General features: G+C 41.7%; 1 protein-coding gene across 3 annotated transcripts in view; it reads left to right on the top strand.

Annotated features, from left to right (window-relative positions):
• The window catches only part of AKT3 (AKT serine/threonine kinase 3), a 309,160-nt gene that overhangs the window by 79,688 nt on the left and 204,492 nt on the right, over positions 1 to 24,980 (top strand). The window lies entirely within an intron of this gene.

Raw genomic sequence — 24,980 nt, 5'->3', positions numbered from 1 at the left:
TAAGACTAGTGTGTAATTGAAATGAGGTTGTTTTAGACAATTAATTTTGGCAAGTGATTAATCCTTAATAAAGAATAATTGTTTTATCTATTTTAGGGAAAAATTAATTTAACAAACCTATTATTATGTGAAATTTAGGTAATGAACATGGGCAGTACATAATTTCCGTAACATTTATAGCATCGACCACAAAAAGGGCTGAATTGGTATCATCAGATACAAAGAATGTTCATTTCAGAATCAGAGCTGTTCAGAAAGCATTGCTCATGGTTACTATAATTAGTTCAGCATTTCAGGGCTCTTTAAAATGCTGTGCCATATCACTTAACTAGATGTACCTTTCAGGTGCTTATATGCTTGTTTTGGATAAGTGTCACATTTTTTAATACTTCTCAGTATTGAGTGGATTTTTTTATTAGTTGAAAATATTCTCTCATTGAGTGATTTTTGATTTTGTACGAGAAGTAAAGAAACTTCCAGCTATGTTAAATAATAAAACAGCAGCCTGCCAACCAGCACTGATTAGGACTCCACACAGCATCAGCCCTGGCTCAGCAGCTGGCTGTGATTAGCCAGCCAGGCTTCTGTAGGTGGGTTCCCTTGCCATTCCCTGGAGCCAGTGGAGTTTTGGTTGGGTGGTGAATGGATATCGAAGAAATGAAGAAAGACACTATAGATTATTCTTTTGAGTTATTCTTTGATAAAAAGAGAATAGATTCAAACAGGTCAAAGAAAGATAAAGATGATGTTTGGATGGGGTGGGCATGTTCATAGGTTGTAGGGAAGGAGTCAGAATATAGAGGGGAAATTTTGAGGGTTCAAGAGAGATAATCATTGCCGTAACCAAGTTTTAAAGACAGATAACAATAAAAATGGGACACGAGAATAAGGCTAGCCCTCGACAAGGGGGATATATATGTCCTCCTTTGAGAGAGAGAGAAAGAGAAAGTTTTCCAATTAAGTGTCTGCTTCAAATGCAGAGTTGGGAAGTTGGGGTTACTTACATTCAATAATTTCCATATTTTCTGGGAAGTAAGTTTATTACAGGATGAGGGAGATAGAGTTTGGGTAGAGGGGTTTGTATAAGGGCGAAAAAGATGTAACATGATGGCTTTTGGTAAATAATCATCTATCAGTTTGACTTGATAGATGGTCAGTCAACTGGAGATGAATTAAGTTAATTTCCCACGGCTGCATGAATTATGGTCGTTTCATTTGGCGTAGTTCCATGACTTAATACAGCCATATTCAGAACAGTCCTACAGAAAACAGATTCTACAAAAGACACAGGGTGGAGATTGATCAGATGTGTACAGTGAAAGAAAAAGCAGATGAGAAAAATACAGACTGACCAAGGAGTCCCTAGAGAATGAGACAAGAGGGTGAGAGTTGGGGGTGGGGTGGGGCGGGGAGGGGAGCTTACAGACTAAGAAAACAGGAAGAATGGACGCCTGGAAAATGGCGGGAAAGGAAGGAGGAGGTTCAGTAGGAACGGGGAAATTGGGATATTAGCCCAAAGTATTCATGGTGGAGTAGCTGATTCTGCAGTAGTGTTCCAGCGCCTGCCACGTGCTAGGTACCGGATCCTTCGGTGTTTACGGCACATGGAGCACCAAATGTGCACTGTTCAGCGGAGCTGCCGCTAGATGTCGCTCTGACTCACATGGCAAGGCTAGCCTGGCCACCTTACTCTTCAAAATGCAAGGCTTTGAAAGGCAGACATGCATAAACAGGCAATCTTTAAGAGTTTATGCAGATTGATTCTGTATTGTCTGGATATCTTATTTTAAACCTACATCTTGAGAGAATACCTCCTTTGAACAAAAGCAAACCCTGAAAGATTCATGTGGTTAAGACTGCTTTGCCTTATTGACTTATTTTTGCTAAATTAATCATACTGAATAGTAATATTCCTCCAGTGAACTTTAAAATTTTCTGAAATTCTACATCAAAGTCAGTGAAACCGTCCTCTTTCCTTAATACTGTTTTAGTTATTTGTCTGCTAGGTTGGTTCTGGTTTTACAGGGATTAATGAAGTTTTACAAGCATCCGTGAAGCTAAGCTGTCACCATTGTCCTTGACTGCACCATAGCTTGTAAAGTTTTGCTTTATGTGAACCTTTCTGGTCTCAACTGTAAGGAAGAATACCATTTCTGTCTGGCTCTCTTTCTTTTTTTTTTTTTTTTTTTTTTTTTTTTTTTAAACCCTATTCTTGTTTTCTCTCTCAACCAGATAGGATCACCAAGTTCAATTTTGCCTCTTTATCTTCAAGCTCAGATAAAGGAGCTATGTTTAGGGAGCTAATCCAACTTCCTTGCCTACCCACGAGGTCTTCCAACTTGGTGCTTTCAAAACCTTCGAACTATTTTTTTGGACAGCTGTGCAATACAATTACTAGACAAGCATGTGAAAACAGACAGACTAACAAACCATGTTGACTTCCTCAGAAACGCAGATAAACAACACCCTGGCACGATATATATTTTATAGGGTCTATTTATGTTCTTGTCTTTCTACTTGTGTTCATTTTTCCTTCATTTGATTGAGGAGAGATTGTTCCAGAACCGTCAGGTCTCAATACAAAACGATTTGAAGGTTGTTATGGTAGAAAAAGCATAGTATCACGTTTTTGTTTTCATGGGACTATGTCCAACCAACCACGTGTCCCTGCGCTTTTTACATACCTCATTTCACTGGTGACCCTTTGTACCTTGTGATTAATTATGACCTTAAATCATTTTGCAGAATACTTATACACTGTCTGAAGTACACTGTCTTAAGTTTATCCCTTTTTGAATTTTATTCACAGACTGTGTCTGTGTACAAAGTCAGTTTATATTTTAAGGTTGTTTTCTGTAATACTTCTATGTAATATTAACCTTTTCATTTGAAAAGGCATCTGTTTGCTAGCATCATTATAATCAACAGATGCTAATCAGGAAAGCCCTTTGCATTAGGTGGCCAGGAACAGAACCCGTGGCACAAGCTCAGTGAACTACAAAGAAAGAGACGTATACATTAAATTTGGAAGAACCGCAAATAGGCAGAAGATGCCGTTGCAGCTTGCTTTGAGAATTGTGCGTACGACTGGGGGGAGAAAAAACAACTTAATTTTTTGCTGGTTTTTAAGAGCAGATGTTGTTAGGTGATAGTTTGCTTTATGAACTGAGGATGTCTTCCTTTAATCTTTCATGTCTCTTGCCAAAAACAACAACAACAAAAAATTTGCTGTTTTGGACAAATGACCACGGATGTGTTGCCTTTACTGAGGCGTATTGGATGGAAGGCTAACACAGAGGCCAGTGAGAACCTCCCATCGGTGCCATCAGAATTCTGATCAGAATTCCTCAGAAGTGTGTTGCCCCAGTCGTAATGAATTACTGCTTATGTGATAAGAAAGCATGGAAGGTGGGATGCAGAAATGCTCCGCGAGTTAAATTCCCTTGGAGGTTATTCTGTAATTAATTACTTTTCTATTCTAAAATTCACTTTGCCATGAAACTTCTGACAGTGTTGGTACATTCCTGCAAAGAGCGGGTGTTCATTTCATTTTTTTGTTTGGAGCTTTATGGTGAACATACCGCAAATCCTTTTTTAGGAATATATTCTTTTGTTGTGCTGGGAACAATAAGTTTATTTAGATAATAGCCATCTACGCTCTCTATCTATAATCCCCCAAGGTCTTAACCTCCATTAGGAACCAATGTAGATTTTTGTTTGCTTGGAATAGCTTCCTGGGCATGTAAAAACTCTTTTGACATCATTATTTAGGGGCGTCCATCCTCCCAATGGGGTCACAGTCTAATACAAAACCTTTGCAGCTGGTAAGCTCCCAAAGCCCCCTTTGATGATTGTTTTTAAGCTCAGTTCAGCAGCTTGCAGTTGTTTTTTTCCTGTCCTGGTCCCCCTCACCTCCCCCCACCCCCACCCCCTGCCCTCATGTTCATGTTCTTCAATCTCTGATGATGCCTTCTTTATCAACTCTGTTCTCCCTGCTTCTTTTTCATGAGTACATGAATAAAGTTTGCTGGAGGTTTTCAAGGGCAAGGTCTTGGTGCTTCTCCTTCTCCCTTCTCTTCTTCCTTCTCTCCTCTCTTCTGGTCTCCATCTCTGTATTTCCACCTCTGTCTTCTCTGATGCCTCACTATCTTTAATAAACCCATTTTCTTGATGAATGTTTTAAAATCCCAACAGCGGTAAATATTTTCAGAGATCATGGGACGACTCTTCTTCTCTGTAGAGTGTTAATTTGAGACAGACTCGGAATCAGATGTTCAGTCTGCATTTCTGACGGTGGCCCAGTTACCAAATTTTGAAATTTCCTCATCTCTCCCTGTATTCTCTAATGAAAAGCTGGGGGTGCAGATAACATAAGCAAGTGGTAGGTAGTTAATAACTTACTAACTCAGTGACATGCTGGTTAATAAAATAGTCCCTAAAGGTTTTTCGTTTTTGTTTTAACTTTAACTAGCTTTATCAAATGTAGGCTTATATTGGTATTATTTAGAGGAAAAAATACTAAAGATAAATCATGTTTACTTCATTGGAATGTAAAGATGGAATACATTTTATTTATTTTTATTTTATTTATATTTTGTAAATGTTTATTTGAGAGAGAGAGAGAGAGAGAGCACACAAGCAGGGATGGGGCAGAGAGAGAGGGAGAGAGAGAATCCCAAGCAGGCTCCGCACTGTCAGCACAGAGCCTGATGTGGGGCTTGAACCCACAAACCCGTGAGGTCATGACATGAACTGAGATCAAGAGTTGGATGCTTAACCAACTGAGCCACCCAGGTGCCCCCTGGGATACATTTTAACCTAATAATTAAATAGGATATGATTTGTATATTATGAAAATGTGTAACACAGCTCTCATTGAGAAGGTCGGGGAAGATGCGGGACTCATAGGCCGAGTTAGGGATGGGTATTAAACTACTATAAAATACATGAGAAACATGTTTGACCAGAAGGTACTACCTGTATTTTGAATTTAGTGAAAAGAGTACTCAACTAGGGCTACCTGGAAATAGAAAACAAAGCAAAGTGAAAAATCATCCGTTGAACCCGGAAGATCTTTCCTTTTCGTTCCGCATTGGGAATTTGTATTTTTTTTTTTTAAATTTTTTTTAACGTTTACTTATTTTTGAGACAGAGAGAGACAGAGCATGAATGGTGGAGGGGCAGAGAGAGGGAGACACAGAATCTGAAACAGGCTCCAGGCTCTGAGCTGTCAGCACAGAGCCTGATGCGGGGCTCGAACTCACGGACCGCGAGATCATGACCTGAGCCGAAGCCGGCCGCTCAACCGACTGAGCCACCCAGGTGCCCCGGGAATTTGTATTTTTGCAATGGGTTGCAAAAGTGTTCTGTTCTAGAGTCAACGCAGACTTGCTAAATTTAAGTTTTTGGGATCTACTTAATGCATTTTTATTGAGATTTAATTGACATGTAACAGTTTCAAGTGTACGTTGTTCTAATTTGATGTTTGTATATATTGTGAAATGATTACCACGTAAGTCTTACTGGGTCTTAAAAAGGTATTTTCATGAAGAACACTACTCTGGATGCTCACTTTATATGATTATTATAGGTCTTGAGTTCACTAAATTCAACTTCAAAATCATCCAGTAGGAAATTCCTTTGTGTAGTAAAATTTTCGTTTCTAGTATCCACGATTAAGTGGGCAGGAGAATAGTTTAGAGGTAAGAATAATAAACTCATTCTGGAGAGCTGAATACTAATATCTATTACACTTATTTTTGTGACCTTGGGTAAATCACTTTGCCTGTTTTTGTAAAATAAGAGGGATTGGCCTAAATTATGTCTGAAGTCCCACATGTGTTAACATGGTGTGATATCAATGTCTTTGGTGTCATATTTTGTTTTCTTATATACTTAGGGCCCATATTTTTATGTTAGAACTGAATTCTTCAACAGGTTCATTACAAAAAAATTTGAATATCTCCCACATTACTTGCACAAGAAAAATCTTTTTGAGAAGTTAATAAAAAATATTTTTAAAGAGTAAGGATTTAAAAAACATTTTTTTTAAGTTTATTTATTTTTGAGAGAGAAAGAGAGAGGGACGGAGGTGCAGAGGGAAAGGGAGGGAATCCCAAGCAAGCTCCTGACTGTCAGCGTAGAGCCCAATATGGGACTTGACCCCATGACCCTGAGATTATGACCTGAGCAGAAATCAAGAGATGGTCACTCAGCCAACTGAGCCAGCCAGGCGCCCCACTGAGTAAGGATTTTAATGAGTAAGAAGTGTAGTTATAACAAATGTGATTCCTACACGTTGACTAGAAGAGCCGTTTCAAAAATTACCATTTACCATAGTAAGGAATATTAGAACTAAAAATGATGGTGCAAAATATAACAAATGAAGAGGTTCTGTTCCTGTTACCAGTAATAATTTTTTTAAGGTAAACTTCTTCAAGTATGAGACACAGACTGGAAAGTGAAAGGTTGTACAAATACCCTTTTGTGAATTTTCACCAAGTAAACCTGCCATGTCACGAACACCCATACAAAGAAACAGAACGTTACCACTACCTTCTAAATCTTTCCCTCCTACCTGTCCAAGTCAGTGCCCTCCACCAAGCATACCTGGCTTTTACGCTAGAAACAGTTTTACTTGCTTTTGAATATGGAATCCATTGGCTTTATTTTCAAGGCTGCATTCATGAGATTCATCTGTGTTGCTGCATGTGAAGATAGTTCATTCATGTCTCTTATTACACAATGTTTCTGTCGTGTGACTGGGCCACAACTTATCTGTTCTGTTGCATATTTGGGTTATTTTTACTTTTGGGCTGCATGTCTTTTGGTGTGCTATGTACAGATTTCTGTTGGGTGCATACTAGAGGTGGGACTGGTGGATGGCAGGGAGTGCGTATGTTCAGCTTATCTTGTAGCTCCTGCTAGACACTTTCCAGAAATGTTGGTTCTTTTTCTTTTTTAATCGAAGTACAGTTGACATTGAAATGTTGCTTCTTTATATTCCCAGTAGCGGTTTTTGAGAGTTCCATTTGTTCCATCTCTTTACCAGCACTTGAGATTGTCTTTTTCGTTTTTCAGTCTTCCTGGTGATATGGCATTGTGGTTTCAGTTTTTATTTCCCTGATGACTACTGAAGTTGAGCACTTTTTAAAAATATGTTTGCTATTCATCTGGAGTCCTAAAATAATTGTATGACACTGCATGTAAACGCACTTTAAAATTAATTAAACCTTAGGTCAGGGACGTTGCAAATTAGATAGTGTCTAAAACATTGGATGTCCTCACTTGCGCTAATACCGTATTTGATAAATTGTGGAAATCTTTGAAAATCTTTTCTAGCTTAATGAAACTGCTTTCTGTATTTCAAACCATAAAATTCATTTTAAATGCTTATCTTTTAAGTGTTCTTAAGACTACTGATACAATTTTGGGTGGGTGGGGGGAACTATCAAAATGAGGTAGTTTAAAGAAACAGCATCCACTGTTTTCCCAGGAAACAAATACCAGCCATTGTAGAAAATGTATGTAAAGTCGATCTAATTTTAGTTTTAGTAAAGGTCAATTAGAACCTTATCTATTAACACAGAATTTGAGATTTCCTTGAGCAGTCTTTGAGAGCTGTGTTTCGGAGGCGCAGACTAACTTTTCCATGTGTTCCCTACATTTTCCAGCTTTCCATGCACTTACGTTGGATCCAAATAGCTAGTTTCTGGCCAATGGACTGTGAGGGAAAGTATTATGTGTCATTTTGGGCTGAGGCAGTGTACTTCCCCCACTTGATCTTTCCTCTCACCCCTGTGACCTTGGGGGCCGTGTGCGCCAAAGTTCATGCATGAAGCCGGCCAACACTTGTCTGCGGGAGCTGTCTATATTCGCTAACTGTATTCGCTAAGTACAGTTTCGTTTCAGTAAATGGTCTAACACTTTTTCCAAAAGATACTCTGAAACCCTGACATATTTTTATGTACAGGCTTTGGTGAACAGAATGCTTGCTGTCTTTCTTAAATACTAGAGTTCAGAGGATACATCGTCTTAAGGGGAGAAAAGTTTCTAATGAGAAAAGCAGGAAGACCAGAATTTGTTTTGCTATAGGACCAAAAGAGAAGAAAACAGAAAAGCAGACACTTTCTTTCTGATTCCCCAAGAGATGTATTTATCATTTACATAGAATCTCAACTTTATATGATCTTAACTGGTTCACTTTTTTAAAAAATATTTTTAAATTTTCAACTTAGCGAGGTGACAACTCTCATAGGAGGCACGTGTCCCAGAATAGATTGACAGATTATGAAATAAGTGTGGTAGTCTTTAAGTATTTACTGAATATTGTGACTACAAAGAAGTCATGGCCTAGTTGAGATGAAAAATATTTTATTAAAAGCATCTTTCATCTTCAACTACCATTTTAATTTTTTTGCACAAAAGCAATTTCTTTGAAAAACTCTCATTTGTTTATGTCTTACTCTTGGTTTTGCTTTAGAAAGAATTCCCAGCAACCAGATGTAAACCTGAGTTAGTATGGACGTCAGAGGCATTTTATATATCATCTGGTCTGCTAACCTTCTTGTATTAAATTACTCAAACAACATTAGTTAGAAAACTTGGGCAACGCGAGCTCCATAACAACGGGGAAATGAGAGGACAAAATTGAAATGAATAAAAAGCATGTGATAAAAATATGCAACACTCTCACTGACCTATTTAAATATTTTGTGAAGGATTATTGTTGGACCATGTTCTATCAACTTGTAGGAAGACCTTCATTCCCTCTGTTTAACCTCTTTATAGTTATTGTCAAGATTAATGTTCTTGCACATCCATTTTCACAGGTATATGTGGTAGGACTGTCACTGACTGAAAGGTTTTAGTTAAACAGCATCAGTATGGGAAACAAAGATAAATGCTCTTTAATAAGTTATTACAATAGTCTTTTACTGGTGTTCTTGGAAATAGGAAATAGATCTAATGCCACTTTTTGTGTCATTTGATTTGTTTCAAGAGGTAGGGAACCATGCAAGGAAACAAGAATCAATAATGTCCAAAGACTATTTTTTTTTTACAGAAAAAATACAGGTACTGTATGTTTTCTTAAAACAAAGGGCATGACATGAAAACTTAACACTCTAAGTCTTTTCTTTTTTTAATACAAGAAATTGTATTTACTTAGAAGCAATCAGAATGTCAACAAACAGTGGCAGCTTGTGTGTGTGTGTGTGTGTGTGTGTGTGTGTGTGTGTGTGTGTCTGTGAGTTTGCAGAGTGGTATTCAGAACAACAGTCATCTCATAGAAGGTACATCAGAGGCAGCTGAAGACGAAAACCTTCCATCCCCACAAACAACTAGGGTGTGCTGGGCACCAACAGGAACCTGCTCAAGTTGTAGCGGGCAAGGTTGGTGGCTGTCGGACGTGCCACCAGGACCAGGCTGTCTGAAGACAAGTTTGCTAGCGTGGGAACGATACGAAGAAAAAGATACTGTGCAGTTCAGAAACAAATCTTACACAGCCTTGCGTTGCAGGTTTTTTCTTTAAAAAGAGTGAGTTGGATCCACGGGGTTTAGATGCTTTACAGACAAGGGGAAAACCTTCGCTGGAAACAACTTCTCCATCATCCTCTTCTTCATCTTCCTTCTTTTTTTTTTTTTTTTTTTTTTTTGCTTTTTCAGCCTTGCCGGTGACGGTGACTCCCTTTTTTGCCTCATCAAGTCTTCTTTAGCTTGGCATGCAGCCTCATCTTTTTGAGATTTTTCCTTCAGCTTGGCCACCGTCTCTTCCTAAGGCCACACTTAGCCGAGTTCTTCCACGTCTCTCCGTTTCTTCGCAGTGTCAACACTGCATAGACCAGGATGTTCTTCTTCCATTTTGGGGCAACATCAGAACAAAATGAGAAAAAGGCTGAAGGAGGCCTCCTGGGTGCATTGGGGTCCTTGATCTTCTTGCTTTGGTCCCCCCCCCTTAGGAGGGAGATGAGTCTTCATTTGTCTTTCGTGATGGGCCCCGTCCAGCTTTGCCATGTCTTCAAGTTGTCCTTTGTCTTTGGCAGACATGGTCTTCCGCCTCTCCGGGCTCTTCCTCCTGTGCCCCTCCCAGCAAGTCTGCACAAGGAATGCGCACGATGACATTTTGCCTGCTGGCTTCTTTAGGCTCTCCTTTGCCCCACATAGAATCATTTTCCTGAGTGAGAGTCCCGGCACGGTCTCTGTGGAGCTCCGTGTCCTGCAGTGGCTGTGAGGGCAGGCGCCAGACGCGGCCTGCAGCTCTGTGGGTCTTCCTTGAACGAGGCTGCAGTTTGGAGGGCCGGTGGCCATCACTGAAAACAGGAGAAAACACAGTTCTGGGTGTGATGAAGTTAACATTAATGAGCTACATTTCCCAGATGTAGGGCCAGCGTTTCCTTCAGAAAACAGATTTCCAAGTACTTCCTCGCTTAAACAAGTGCTTCCCTGAGGCTCGTCCCTTGGAACTTTTGTACCCAGAACTTAATAACTATGCCTAGAAAATTTACAAAGATGAAGTGTACAGGCCACAGTGTAAATAAGTACTCGTTATCTGGCGTCGTACACAATATTTGAAATGAAAAGTAAAGATGGAGGTCAAAGCATATCACTAGTAAGGATTAAATTGGAAGTCTTAGTATGAGAGCCTGGTGACTTGCTGATAGAATTGCAGATCTTCCTAAGTGCATTACAGGCATTAAGAGTGAGACATATTGCATGGATTTGTTTCTGCACAGGGACAGATACTAAAATACCTTTTAAAAAAAATTTTAAGGAGTTTTTAAAATGTTTTTTTTTTTTTTTTTTTTTTTTTTAATTTATTTGAGAGGGAAAGAGAAAACCCGTGTGTGCTCCAGTCAGGGAGGGGCAGAGAGAGGGAGAGAATCCCAAGTAGGCTCTGTGCTGTCAGTGCAGAGCCGACGTGGGGCTCAATCCCACGAACCGCGAGGTCATGACTTGAGCCGAAGTCAAGAGTCAGATGCTTAACTGACTGAGGTACCCAGGCCTCCCCTGAGATATCTTTGTAGGCCCTATGGTTTCGGTCACCACTGTAGCCACTCAACTCTGTGACTATAGTGCAAGAAAGCAGCCTTAGGCAATATTTAAGTAATGGGTGGAGCTGTGTTCCAATAAAACTTTATTTAGAAAAACCGGCTACAGGCTTCCTGTGGTTACTTAGTTTGCTGGTCTCTTACATGTAGGAACAAAGGCACATTTGCATTTTCTGCAGCAGGCTGGCTTCAAAAGGAAGAAAAAGGCACTGGGCTTAATTCTGCACACCCAGGTGTTCCCCCTCCCCCCAATCTCTCCACCAGAAAAATCACTGCATCTCACCAGAATTAGAGTGAGTAAAGAGAGAGAAGGAAGCCTTGAGTTATGTTAATGGACTCCCCTCATAAGAAGCAGGGGGAAAGCTTCCCTCTGACCTTCACTACCCTTTCAGGGGACACAGGAGAATCTTAGGCACACAGTATTCGTTGCTACTGAAGAATCCAATGTGGAGGGTCTTGGTGTTTCAGAGTTCATTTTAGCATAGTGTCCCATGGTCAGTGTATTTCTGGTTGTGACAGTGAAACCATGTTAACGAATCACCAGAGGACTCTTGTCTTCCTTCCATGCGCGTTAGGTGAGGGCATGCATCAAATAGCTCCAGTCAGTCCGCTGATGGATTCGTATTTATTGAGTGCCCATTGCAGTGCCAGGCGTTTTGATAGATGCCAGGCATACAGAACAAGAGTGACACGGTTCCTGCCTCATAGGAGCTTGTGTCGCATAATAGGAAGGGATCTGAGAAGAGATCGTGATCTCTTGGTTGAACCCGGAAGGAAATGCGAGAGGTGGCCAGTCAACAGGTGGGGAAGAGAAGTGTTCAGTGGAGCTGACACCACAGGCCAGTGGAGGGTGCGGCAAGTGGGGACAGATGAGGCCGGAGAGAGAAGGGGATCCCGTGTTGTAGGCTGGCTGTAGAAGTGGGGTTTTGCCAGAAGATCACTGAGAAGTGGACAAAGAGTTTAGGCTGTAGATGGTGGGAACGGTTTGCACGTTTGAATGTGTGGAGTCTGGATTTGGAAGGGCCAGAGATCGAAGCCCGGTATCTGTGCCATCCAGCGCAGGAGCCGGGAACCACAGGGGGCCGTGAGCGCTTGAAACATGGCCGCTGTGACCGAGGGACTAGATTTGGAATTCTGTTTAATTTGAATTAAAAACAGAAGCAGTATAAGATCTCTTCCCTGTAACTGCATTGTTTTGGTAAGATTACATTTCACGTAAGCTGTTGAAAATGTAACCTCTACATTGAGATGTTCTGTGGGTATAAAATACATGCTGGGTTTTGAATTCATGCTTTGGAAAAGGAAGAGTGTAAAATATCTTCTTCTCTTTTTAAAATTGGTTGTTGAGATGACAATATCTTGGCTGTGTTTGGTTAAGTAAGGTCTGTTATTGAAAATAGGTTCACTTGTTTGTTTCTACCTTCTAAAATGTGGTGTTTAGAGCAGTTGAAGTTGTGCATGTGGGTTGTGCTGTGGACCTGCTGGAACACTCTGGCCGGGGAACAGTTAGGAGGCTCTTGCCGGAGTCCCGGTGTGCCATCCTGGTGATCTGAGTGAGGGATATGGCCACAGACTATGATGCAGAAATATGAGAGCTATCCAGGAGGTAAAACAGAATGTGGCATTGCTTAAATGAGAGAGGTGGCCACGTAGTTGTAAGGAAGGAAAAAGGAGCCCCTCCGAGTACTACACTACAAGGAAATGTATATGAGGGGCTGAGTGGCAGATTAAGCAAACAAAAAGAAGGTGTTATTTTCATTAACAGTTGAAGTGTGTACTTGAAACTGTTTTTCTGCTTCGACTGTTGGGTGTTTTAAAAGCCTTCTAGTATTTGCCTTCAAGTGGGTCCTAGCTAGAAATTGGCTCTTTAGAGTTAGGTAGTTTTACATTTCTTAGATTGCAGCCGAGGACTAAGTTTTGCAGTGTCATGGTTTACCATTTTTATATTTGTCATTTATCTCCCTCGATCAGTTACCAGTTCAGACCTCCAAGTGGGAACTAGGACACAGGTTTTTTCTATGGTCTTAAGTTATATACATTCTCTAAACACCCTTAAATTTGATATAAGTGAAATGTATTTACACTTTTTCTTTAAAATTTAGTTTATTCCTATTAAAAGAATAAGCACCGTATTTACACATGAAGGTTGACTAGACCCCCTCTGATTTGAAGCTGAAGCCCTAAAACGTATCTGATGAATGTTAAACACTTAATACTTTTTCCTATTGTCCTCCTAAGAAATAAGATGCATTTCCAGCTTCATTTTCCAGTCTCTTAAGCTTATGAAAGTAGTCGAGACAGTTTGTTGACCCCAAAGAGACCTTTTAGTCTCTGGCTTGTTAGACAACAGGGTCTGACTCTTCATTGGCATTCAGATCACAGACAGCCACTGGGCCCCGTGCAAAGCCAAGCACAGCTTTAGGATTTAGACAAAGCCACTCTGGCAAAGGGACCCAGTTGTCAGGGTAGCTGGCTGTATTGTAAAGAACTGTTGCATAATGGGGAGACCAAGTAGAACTAGAAGGATGCAAATGTGAAAAAAATGGTGGTGCTAACCTGCAAAAACAAACATTTCTTTTTTGCTGAAGAGTCTATTCATCGTCGCTTTCTGCTCTTTAACTTCTTTGGGCTGTAGATGTAGTCGATGCAATTCGGGCAGACTGGCGTACCTTAATCTCCGGCCCTGACGCCACGCTCTGTGATTTAAAAATGAACAGCTAATTTGTATGAGGGGACCAGGGTGCTTCAGTGTTTTGGAATTTTTTCATAATTTACAAGTGTGTCCTACTTTCGCCCAGATCCACATTTGGGCGTAATTTCTTATTCCCAGATCCGGACAAGGAGTCATTTTGATCCTTGATTTCATTTCCTTTTGATTCATAGCAAAATATTATTCTCATCGTGACACCCAGTAGCTTACCCCAGTGGACCTGAGCATCGTCCTGATTAGTGTGGGATCTCTGTGGGCTCAAGAGAAAGTATTGAAATCCTTAAAACAGGTGTTCAGCTTTATTTTATAATGTCTTATTAAGGAAACCTACCCTTTCCCTCTCACTCACTCTGTCCATCCCGGTATTGAGTGTCCACTCTTTTCTTGCCTTTTACTTCCTTTTCCATGTTTGTTTTCCTTTGCCTACTTTTCATCCTTCCTCAGCAAATAAATACAGTGGATCCCAACCTTGGGTAAACGCTGTGATGATAACACTCAAAAGGCTCTCCACCTAGAGTCGGGGTCAGGGAATAAGCAAGGGAGCTAATCCTTTATTCAATAGTTGCTACTTGCCCAGCATGCTATTCCGCACTTGGAGTGACCTCACAGTCTCCTGAGGTGAGTAGACTGAGGCACGGAGGGGGAAAGTGGCTTGGCCAAGCTCACGTACATACCTTGTACGCAGGAGTCTGGAACAGGTTCCGAGAGGCTGTGAAGAAGTAAAAGCCGCGACTGCAGCCGAGAGGCAGAGGGACTTGTTACCGTATGACGGGAAGCAGGTCCCTGGGAGGGGCCCAGCCAGAGTGTGACAGGATGGACTCTAGACCTTTCTGGAAGGGAAAGATCTGTAGGGCTGGAGAGAGCCTGTGAGGAAGGGGCTGGTGAGAGGTGGTGCTGGAGAGACCGCTGCTCTGTGTTCACGTAACAGTTGACCTGTGCTGTTCAAGGGTGCCACTGGGCATTTAGTGTCTGTAAATGGCCATGAAGTGCCTGTCACATGGGCACTGTTCTTTGGGAAGGTGGAAAGACAGTAGCAAACTGTGTGGGTGGCACTGGTCTGAATGGAATCAGGTGGAATTTGAGGTTCTTCTTTTTTCTTTTTTTAAAGATTATTTAAATAATGTCTACACTCAAGATGGGGCTCGAACTCACAACCCTGAGATCAAGAGTCACATGCTCTTCTGATTGAGCCAGCCTGGCGCCCCTTGAGGTTTTTTTTTTTTAAACATTTTTTTTTTTTCAACGTTTTATTTATTTTTGGGACAGAGAGAGACAGAGCATGAACGGGGGAGGGGCAGAGAGAGAGGGAGACACAGAATCGGAAACAGGCTCCAGGCTCTGAGCCATCAGCCCAGAGCCTGACGCGGGGCTCGAACTCACGGACTGCGAGATTGTGACCTGGCTGAAGTCGGACGCTCAACCGACTGCGCCACCCAGGTGCCCCCCTTGAGGTTTTTTAAAGTAGGTGAATCTTGAGATCTTTGTACCTGTCTCTGTTTTGCTTTGTTTCAAACCAGCGTGTGCCTTGACTTTCTTTCTCAATTTGTTGTTGTTTTTTCTTAATTAAAAACAATTTTTTTTTTAATGTTTATTTTTGAGAGAGAGAGACAGAGTGTGAGTGGGGAGGGGCAGAGAGAGAGGGAGACACAGAATCCGAAGCGGGCTCCAGGCTCTGAGCTGTCAGCCCAGAGCCCAACATGGTGTTTGAACTCACAAACTGTGATATCATGACCCGAGCTGAAGTTGGACACTTAACCGACTAAGCCACCCAGGCGCCCCATTGACTTTCTCATTTTGTAGTCAGGCTTCCATGCCTTTATCTTAGCTCTGAGCACTTTGCAAGGCTCCTAATTTCTTTAAGGTTGTCCTATGGCTGTATCCGTCATTCTTGTTTTGCTTTGCCTTTGAAATCTCTTCAGACCAAAACTGTTCTAGGCCAGTGTTCTCCTGACTCTTAAACTTTCACCTGTAGAGCCCTTTCCTTCCTCATCCTTCCGGAACTATGCTTCCTTCAACCGCTTTAGTACCTTCCTTTGAAGAGTGGATTTTGTTTGCATGGGGCACCAAGTGCAGGCATTTGAAGACTTGCTTTTTCCTTCCTTGACCTCAGTTCTTTGGAATTTGAATGTTGATCGTTGTGGCTGATAATGATTAGTGATTGTGATTTCTAACACACATTGATCACTCACTACAGTGCGTGCAGGTAACTACGCTGCTTGCTCTATACATACTGTATAATTTCAGCCTTCTGACAGCTTTATGTGGTGGGCATTATTATATTATCATCCAATTGTATATGGAAAGAAACCCCTTCAGAGGGACTCACTTCATCTGGGTTACACTGATAATAAGTTGGAGAGTCAGGATTCGAACCCAGGTAACTGACCACAGAGCACACGCTTTTCACCTCCTCAAGCCTTCTGTCTGGTCCTTGCCATTTCTTAAAGATTTGTAGTTTTTGAAATAGATACGTGGCAGATAGCTTAGACTAAATGTAATGCAAACTAAATGTATCTCCTACTAAATTACCTGTGCCTTTGCTTAATATTTACATAGGACATATAAACATTTGCATTAGCAAAAGGAAGTACTTTGGCTTTTTAATAATATTTGAATTATATTGTTTTCAACCTCAAGTTCATCCTGTCATTCTGCCTATTTTTCCGTGGACCATCTCACACACCATCATTTTCTTCTCCACCTTCCTGCCACTTCCAAAGTTGGACCCTTTTTCTTGGATTTAGATTTTGTTTTCCACAGGTGATTGTGTCAAACGTGCACCTGTCTACTTCTGCAGCTCAGTCTGGTTAAGAAGGAAGGAAATAGCTGGGAAAACCAGTAATAAGGACAATGATGATGAGGCAGATGATGGTGGTAAGACTTAGCCACTCTGATGTGGATGTTCAGTTGCTGGGTCTGGTGCAGTAGTCTCTAATCAGGAAGAAAAATGGTGGAAAATGTTAGGAGGAGAAATAGAACAAAATATTTTTGTGGCTGTAAGATAATATCACTAATTATTTTTAGAATGTATAGCCTGCTGTGCAAGTTTCAGATAGCTTTCTAAAAACGGTATTTTAACAAATATTTAACATAATGTAATACCATGACCTACTTTTTGTTTTTATCTTTTTTCCTTTTTGTAGCTCACGGTTTTTTAAACAATCGGTATTCTGACACTTCAGTCTATTTGTGAACTCCAGTTAGGCACTCACTCACTCACTTAATGCATTCATTCATTCACGAATTCCTTATTGGTCAGCAATTACTATTTGCTGGAAACCCTGGATGGGCACAGGAGATACACTGACAAACTGGGCTGATACCATGGCTACCCACGTGGGCTTACCACGTTTCTATCACTGGTTTGAATTTTAGGAGCACAAGCCCTCCCCGGTTTTTTCTATTTTTTTGTTTTTCATATTCATATGTTTGGAAATCCAGATTTTAGAAGGATGTTTATAGTTATATAGATAATGATTTGGTTAGTACATACTTTTATGGTGGTGAGCCTTCGCTTCTTGGTGTTCTGGAATTTCCTTCTTTTCACAATCATATTTTTTGCGTGCAGTCCACGCTATTAATTATGGCTGTAGCCACGCCTAGGTCACGCCTTTTAACTGCTGTAGAGTATTCCGCTTGACTTATTCTTTAATTGATAGACTTTAGAATTCTTTCCTCTCCCCCCTCTTCTATTTGTCAATACTATAGTAGTTTAGGTCTCTTCTGAGCCAAAAATAGGAACAGCTTTTGAAAAAGAACTGTCTCTTGTCTCATTAATGTGGTTTTCAAACAAAAGTTTGAGTTTTACTTTAGTATTTTTGGTTGGTGCGTTAGTTTAAGCTGCCCCTGGTCTCTTCTCTTTCTGTGCCTTAAGAGTGAAAGCCCTGAAATGTGGTCACTTAAGAGAGTAGGAGTTGGCATAGCACAGGCCTGAACAGGTAGAAGGAAACAAAAGTGGAGGGAAGCAGCTAATTATAGTAATTGCAGCTGGTTTCAAAGTACTTCTAACAGTTTGTGCATAATGCTTACTTGAAAGCATCAAATGGGTGCTAGTTGTGAAACAGAACACCTGTTTGTTGTTGAGCATGTGTTTATGCAGATGATTGTTGTTGTCAAAGCACCTTGATGCAGAGTAGTCCTGTTTACACTTACATTCTCCCTAAAGGATTAACAGTGTTCTCTCAATAAATTTGCAGTCTCTTCTCCTCTCAAAGGCTGCTGTTTGGAGGGTGGTGTGAACGAGGCAACAAGTGCTTGCTAATCACTTGAATATACATAATTAGCTACAGTCTGGTGCACTGGAGTCTTTGTCAAACCACAACAATACTGATTGGCGAGAGTGCATAACAATAGTTGTGTTACCATATAGTTGTGGAGGGTGCTTGTTTGCTCACTGGTATTTATTATTTTTCTGAACTTGAGATTTTATTTATCAGCACACAGACTCTCTCTCTTCTTGTCCCTTTGAAATGAACCCGTGTCAGTTTTAACAACAGCTCTTCAGAGTCACCGCTAAGTACGAGTGTAGCAAATTCGTAGACCAGCCAGAGCTTGGGTTACTATTTGAAAACATACTTGACATATGTAACGATTCCGGAGATTTACGCTTATTGGATGGCTGAGCTCAACCCACCCTGGAACGTTTTTAGACCAGTTTAAAGAGAGGTAAATTTAAGCCCAGTGGATCTATCCTGTAAGCAAAGAAACAGAATGTGTTCCCTTATTTTCTAATGTGCTAGCCTTGCATCCCATCGTAGGACTATTTAGACCTCAAACTTTGCATCTTGAACTGTGGGTGCAGACAGGGGTCACCTTCCGTTGAAAAGACAGCCTTCCGTGAAAGCTGGTAGGCTGTGGTACTCTGTGTCCTTTCCCACTTTCTCCCTGCCACCCTCAGATCCACAGGCTCCCATGCCCGATCCCTCTAAAGTGGCGGACAGATGGTCACTCACGAACTTAGCATTCTAGAGGTGTCACTGAGGTTTTCCTTGTGACATAAAATATTCTGGTAGTTCCATCAGACTGCAGAAATTCAGACTTAGTAGTATTAATGAAGAAGATGATTTTTATATAGATTTCAAAGGAAGCTTGTTAACTTTATGTCCCTAGGAGGGTGTAGTGCTGACCTCTCTGACAATTGTACACGTGGTTGACGGTCCTGTCTAGAACCCAAGTGCAGTGCAGCATTTCCCAAAGTCTAACATTTGAAGATTATTTTAGGTGGTGCCTCAGGCGATGTTTTGAAGTTTATTAAATATTTATTTTTATGTATTAGAATATGACTAGCCTATCAGACTGTCCACGGTGTGGAAATCCACAGTCGACCCCCGAATGAGAACAGTTTACCCAGAGCGTGCATAGCGAGGGAGTCCGCCACCTGACCTCGCCTTTGACTCCGAGGCAGCTGGCAGGGCAGAAGAGCTTCGCGGTGCAAACAGGGAAGGCGTCCGGTGCGCCCGGACGGGAGTGGTTGGCCCGGCGGGGCGGGCAGCTCACGTGATTGGTTTGGGGAGCATATTTCGCTTTTGCCGGTTGGCCTCGGCCGAAAGCAGGGGCAAAGATTTGGGAAGCGGCCAGGTCCTGACTGTTCTGGGCGGCCTGCTGCGGAGCTCGCGTCTTCCCGGGCAGGCTGCGCAGGCGCAGGCAGAGTTCTCTTGTGTACGATCCGCCCGTGGTCTGTGTGCACGCTCGGCCCCTGCGCAGGTGGCCTCGTTCCCGCGAAACTGAATCTCTTCAGGGAAAATAGATGCGCACGTGTGTAAGGAAGCGTATCACAGAGCTCATGCAGGTGGCGTGTGGAGGGGACAAAACTTGTGAAGGTGGTAAAAGAAAGAAATTGGGGAAGAAAACTAGAAACTTGGAAACCATAATTATGTATCAGGTGTTCCATTAGATGTTCTTCTACGTAATATTTCATTTCATCCTCGTGGGAGCGCCACAGGTACAGTATCGCACTCTTGAAATTAAATATGAGGATCCTGGAATATGAAGTAAACCGTGAAGTCAGTGGCCCAGATGGCACAGATAGGAAACGGCGGGGCTGGAACTGTAAGCGGGAGCTTTCCGACTGGAAAGACGTTTCTCTAGAAAGAGGACGGAATCCTTGGTTCACAAATGGGATCATTCCGTGAGCTGAGACCCTGGCTGTGTAAAAAGGGTTCCGCTTCTGGTGCCTCCTTTTTTCTCCTTTTCTTCACAGCACACCCTTCTTGCGAAAAGGGGTTCCGAATAATAATGTCTCTGTCGACTCTTAAGTATCGGTGGCTGCTAATTTCCAGGTCTGTGGCTGCGGAAGTCCTTGCTTGAGGCTGGCTTCCCCGCGTGCGCAGAGCAGGTGCGTACACACCCCTGCTCTGTGAGAAAGATCATCCAGGAAGGGTCACCTGGGTCTTGCCCCCTCAGCCCTTAGCTGCTGTCTCACAGCTAACTGTTCTCCAAATCCTTCTAGACTGTTCTCTGTGGCCTTTGCCTTTGGCGATATTGTTGGGCCATTTAACTCAGAAGTGTGGGTTGCAGGACACACACATGAACTCGTGCCGCACTGTCTACTTGCTGCGGGACATTGAGTTCCCTTTGCGTTCGCTCTGGCCTGTGGCGGATTGGTTTCCATGCCCCAGGTAGTTACGCGTAAAGTTTTAAGTTAGATAAGAGATGACCCAAAGGTGGTTTTGAAACATGTAAGTATTTAAGGATGTTAGGAAGGAGTAAGTAGAGAGTGAGGCACTGAAAGCACAGACAAGGTGAAAACAAATTATTTTATCCTAGTATTTAAAATGACCCATTCATTGGGGAAAATTTTTAAGTATCTGTCAATAAAGAACAAAATGACAGTCTTTTATAATCATACTATGATCCTGCTATCCAGAGGTAAGTTATTGATATTTTGTGTTTCTTTCATCTTCTGTCTATACTTGCATTTGTATGTATTTGAAATACAACATTTGGAATTTTATATCCTGCTTTTTTCTTTTAACAGTCGAAACATTGGCCCATGTTGTTAAGGACTTTTCGTAAGCATTTTATACTACAGTTTAACAGTTTTCCTTAAATCGTTACATAATTAAGATAATTTTTGTATTTTTTTTTTTAGAATTTTACAAGTAAATTATGGGCTCAAAGATACAATTATTTCCTTAAAAAAAATTTTTTTTAATGTTTATTTATTTTTGAGAGAGAGAGAGAGACAGAGAGAGAGAGTGAGCAGGGGAGGGGCAGAGAGAGAGGGAGACACAGAATCTGAAGTAGGTTCCAGGCTCCGAGCTGTCAGCACAGAGCCTGACGCGGGGCTTGAACTCACAAACTGAGATCATGACCTGAGCCGAAGTCAGACACTTAACCGACTGAGCCACTCAGGCGCCCCAAAGATACAGTTATTTTCATGGCTCTTCATAATGTATAAAGTGCTTGATCTGGGAGGGTGGCACTAATTTATATTCCTGCCGTATTCTGATGTTGAAATTCTGTGAGCCTGCAGTTCTTTTTTCTTATACTTTGGGCTCCATTCTGTGCCATCCTCTCCAAGATGTCTCAATTTTGGTCAGACCCTCTCTCATACCACAGGCCCCTCCCTCACTGCCTTCATTAATCACTCACATCTGCACGTAAACACCCACTCCTACCTCCCGCCTTAACAAGGAAGGCCCTCCCTGACACCTCTACCTGTTCCATTCCCACCTCTGTTTCTGCTTCCTCCTTTTGTACAATTTCTTGACGAATGTATCTGTGCCACCAGCCTGTACTCTCCCCTCGTCATTACCTTCCTACTTTGCAGACCACCCCAGGCTACTTAACATTTCTCCCCGCTTCACTGAGCAGGCTCTTATTAAATCACAAGTGACTTTTGTGTTTCCCAGTCTGTTGGACATTTTTTTGGCTCCTCTTCTATTTTCTGAATATCGTTAAATGGCACAGTTAGCAACTGGTTGTTGTTGTTGTTGTTGTTGTTGTTGTTGTTGTTCTTCTTCTTCTTCTTCTTCTTCTTCTTCGACGTTTATTTATTTTGAAAGAGAGAGCAGAGGAGGGGCAGAGAGAGAGTGGGAGAGAGAGAATCCCAAGCAGGCTCCCTGCTGCCAGTGCAGAGCCTGATGCAGGGCTGGGGCTCGAACTCATGAATGGTGAGATCATGACCTGAGCCAAAACCAAGAGTCAGATGCTTAACTGATGGAGCCACCCAGGTGCCCTGAAACTGGTTCTTCTTGAAACACTTTCCTGTCCTTACTTCTTCTTCTAACTCATTGGCCATTCCCTTCTTCATTGGCTTTTGAAACTCTAGCTGATACCTAGATACAGGAAGGCCTTGTGCCTCAATGTAGGGCTTTTTTCCTCTAAAGAAGAATAGACTTGTTAGGTACTTTTCTCACCTGAGAGTTCCCCTTGCTCTCCAGGGAAGTCTGGCATTTGACTTCTGCCTACAAGTCTGACTGTAAATGGATTTGTAATGTTAAAGATACATACTTTAAACTCGTTAATCTTAGAAAGCTTTAAGACTTTAGTTTCTGGGGGCACCTGGGTGGCTACGTTGGTTAAGCATCCAACTTCTGCTCAGGTCATGATCTTGTGGTTCATGGGTTCGAGCCCTGTGTCGGGCTCTGTGCTGACAGCTCAGACCCTGGAGCCTGTTTCAGATTCTGTGTCTCCCTCTCTCTCTGACCCTCCCCTGCTCATGCTCTGTCTCGTTCTCTCTCAAAAATAAATCTAAAAAAAAAACATTAAAAAAAAAAAAAGATTTCAGTTTCTGAAGTTTTCTTTCAACTGGTTATGCTTTGGCTCCTTGAAAAAATGACAACATATGGCAGGAACAGTTTTATTTATTTATTTATTTATTTATTTATTTATTTATTTATTTATTTATTTATTTAAAGTCAAGTTAGCGTAGAGTCTAATACCGTCTTCAGGAGTAGAACCCAGTGATTCATCACTTACATACCACACCCAGCGCTCATCCCAACATGTGCCCTCCTCAGTGCCCATCCCCCATTAGCCGGTCCCCGTGCCCACCTCCTCTCCAGCAACCCTCAGTTTGTTCTCTGTATTTAAGAGTCTCTATGGTTTCTCTCGCTCTCTGTTTCTATCTTATTTTCCCTTCCCTTCCCCTAGCAGAACAGTTTTTCTAAAAGAACACTGTGATTGCCTGTCTAGTCCTAACTGTTCTTGTCAAGTTTTAGGTGAAATAAGAAGTTTTATAATCCACGTTCACAGTGGCTCATGTGCTGCATCGGCAAGGTAAAAGTTCTCAAAAACTCTTTAAACTTTTTCCTGAAAGAAGTGAAATATATAATTGGCTTAGTATCAAATGCCAGCTTTCCAGATAGCTCCTTCACAATGTGTGTTGATCAGACAAAAACCAAATCGGATGGCTTTTCGAGGTACACAATGGCACCACCTGGGCGGGCTCTGGCAGGAAGAAGTCCAGAACCAAAGTTTGGTTTAGGATGGGTTAGTGCAGGTGTGAGGGTGTGCGTGTGTGTGTTTGATTAGGGTTGTGTGAAGATCCTGATACAACAGTAAAGGATTCAAAGAATCTTCGAGACCAGACACTTGATACTTGACATTGAATACTCGATGGGTATTTCGGCAAGTGACTAGAATGAACAGTCTGACGATTTGCCTGGGCCAGGGTCTCCCGGAAGAGTGTTAGTGTAGACAGCAAGTTGGTTAGGGGTTAGTAGTTTCAGCCTTCAGTATCTAGGTCATATGTGGTTTCTGTAAAATGATTAATGTCATGAGGTTACAACATTTCACCCTGAGCTTTTGTAATGGTGAGTTTTCACGTAATTTAGAGAGATGTAGTTGAGTGCTACACAGGTCAATTCTTATAAAAATGTCAGCATTCCCTTACAAAAAACTATCAAGTCAGTGTTTTCATTCTCTTCATTTTATTATTATTTTAACTCAGGTCACGTTCAGAGCTACTTAATTTTAGAGTTGATGCTTATAGAGTATTTATGATGCTTCATTTACTCGGTTTTACTTTTTTTTTTTTACCGGAAATACTTTGAAATGTGAGGGTAGAGATTCCTTTTCTGTTGACTAAGGATATGAAACTTGGTGTCGTGAGTTGCAAATACCCCTAAGGTACTGTTTCAAGAAGACTGGAGTTTTCAGCTGTGCATATTTCAACCTATAAATTGCAAACAAGGGCAAGAATCCTTAAAATAATAAACCTTGGATGTTATAGGATGATTTACGAAGACTGACCCCAGGATCGAATGGTGTCCATTGTCTGCCCTGTGTCTTTCCTCCCATAACAGATGCCAGGCCAGCCACCTTGTCCTGAGCTTGACCAGTAGTGTGTATTCAGCCTCTGTATGTATTAGGTATGTCAGGCTCCTTTTAAATGTTAATGTGTTCACATTAACCAGAAACACTTACACTTGTGAGAATTGCTCATTTTCTATCCGAACCTGGGGCTGTGGAAGAAATCTATTGAAGACTGAGTGGGGCCCCAGGGCAGGAGGCAGATTTTGCCACATCTCTCTCCTCAGCTCAGGCAGGGGGCCTCGCTAGGTCACCTCTGCAAGTGCTTAGAGGGGATGGGATTGGCAGAATCTTGTCCACCTTATTTTGACTTTACATGGATGCCAAGTGTTTCGGTAGAATGAGTCCTTTTTGCGCTCTGTCTCTGCTCTACCAGATTCCCTGCTTTTTGGGTCTTTAAAAACATGCTTTAAAAAGACTTTTTGGGTCTTTAAAAACATGCTTTTTGGGTCTTTAAAAAGATGCTTTGGGTCTTTAAAAACAAATTTTTTTAAATGTTTATTTAATTCTGAGAGAGAGAGGTGAGAGAGAGAGCAGGCAGGGAAGGGACAGAGAGAGAGAGGGAGACGCAGAATCCGAAGCAGGCTCCGGGCTCTGAGCTGTCAGCACAGAGCGCATCTCAGGGCTCGAACTCACGAACTGTGAGATCATGGTCTGAGCCAAAGTCAGATGCTTAACCAACTGAGCCCCCTGAAGATGCTTTGGTTTTTAAGGGCTGTGCAAACCATAAAAGAGGACACATTTGACTCTCAATTTGAGCATTCTGACCCATTTAGAATTTTGTATCTTAAGCTCTTGGTTCGTTTTTTTATCTTCCATTGTTTTGACAACTCTTTAATGGCTGTGGGACTGAGCACTTGATAACTTCCTCTTGTGTCGAGAGAATGTTGGTTGGTAAGCTGAGTAACTGAAGTTTTTCATGAAAATTGTTCTGTTACTTTGAGAAATTACTGTTACAAGTTACC

Source organism: Puma concolor, chromosome E4, assembly GCF_028749965.1.
Source record: "Puma concolor isolate L17-30 chromosome E4, mPumCon1.1.hap2, whole genome shotgun sequence".
NCBI classification, from domain to species: domain Eukaryota; kingdom Metazoa; phylum Chordata; class Mammalia; order Carnivora; family Felidae; genus Puma; species Puma concolor.
The sequence above is the reverse complement of the archived record's forward strand: the minus strand, read 5'-3'. Positions and strand labels throughout refer to the sequence as shown.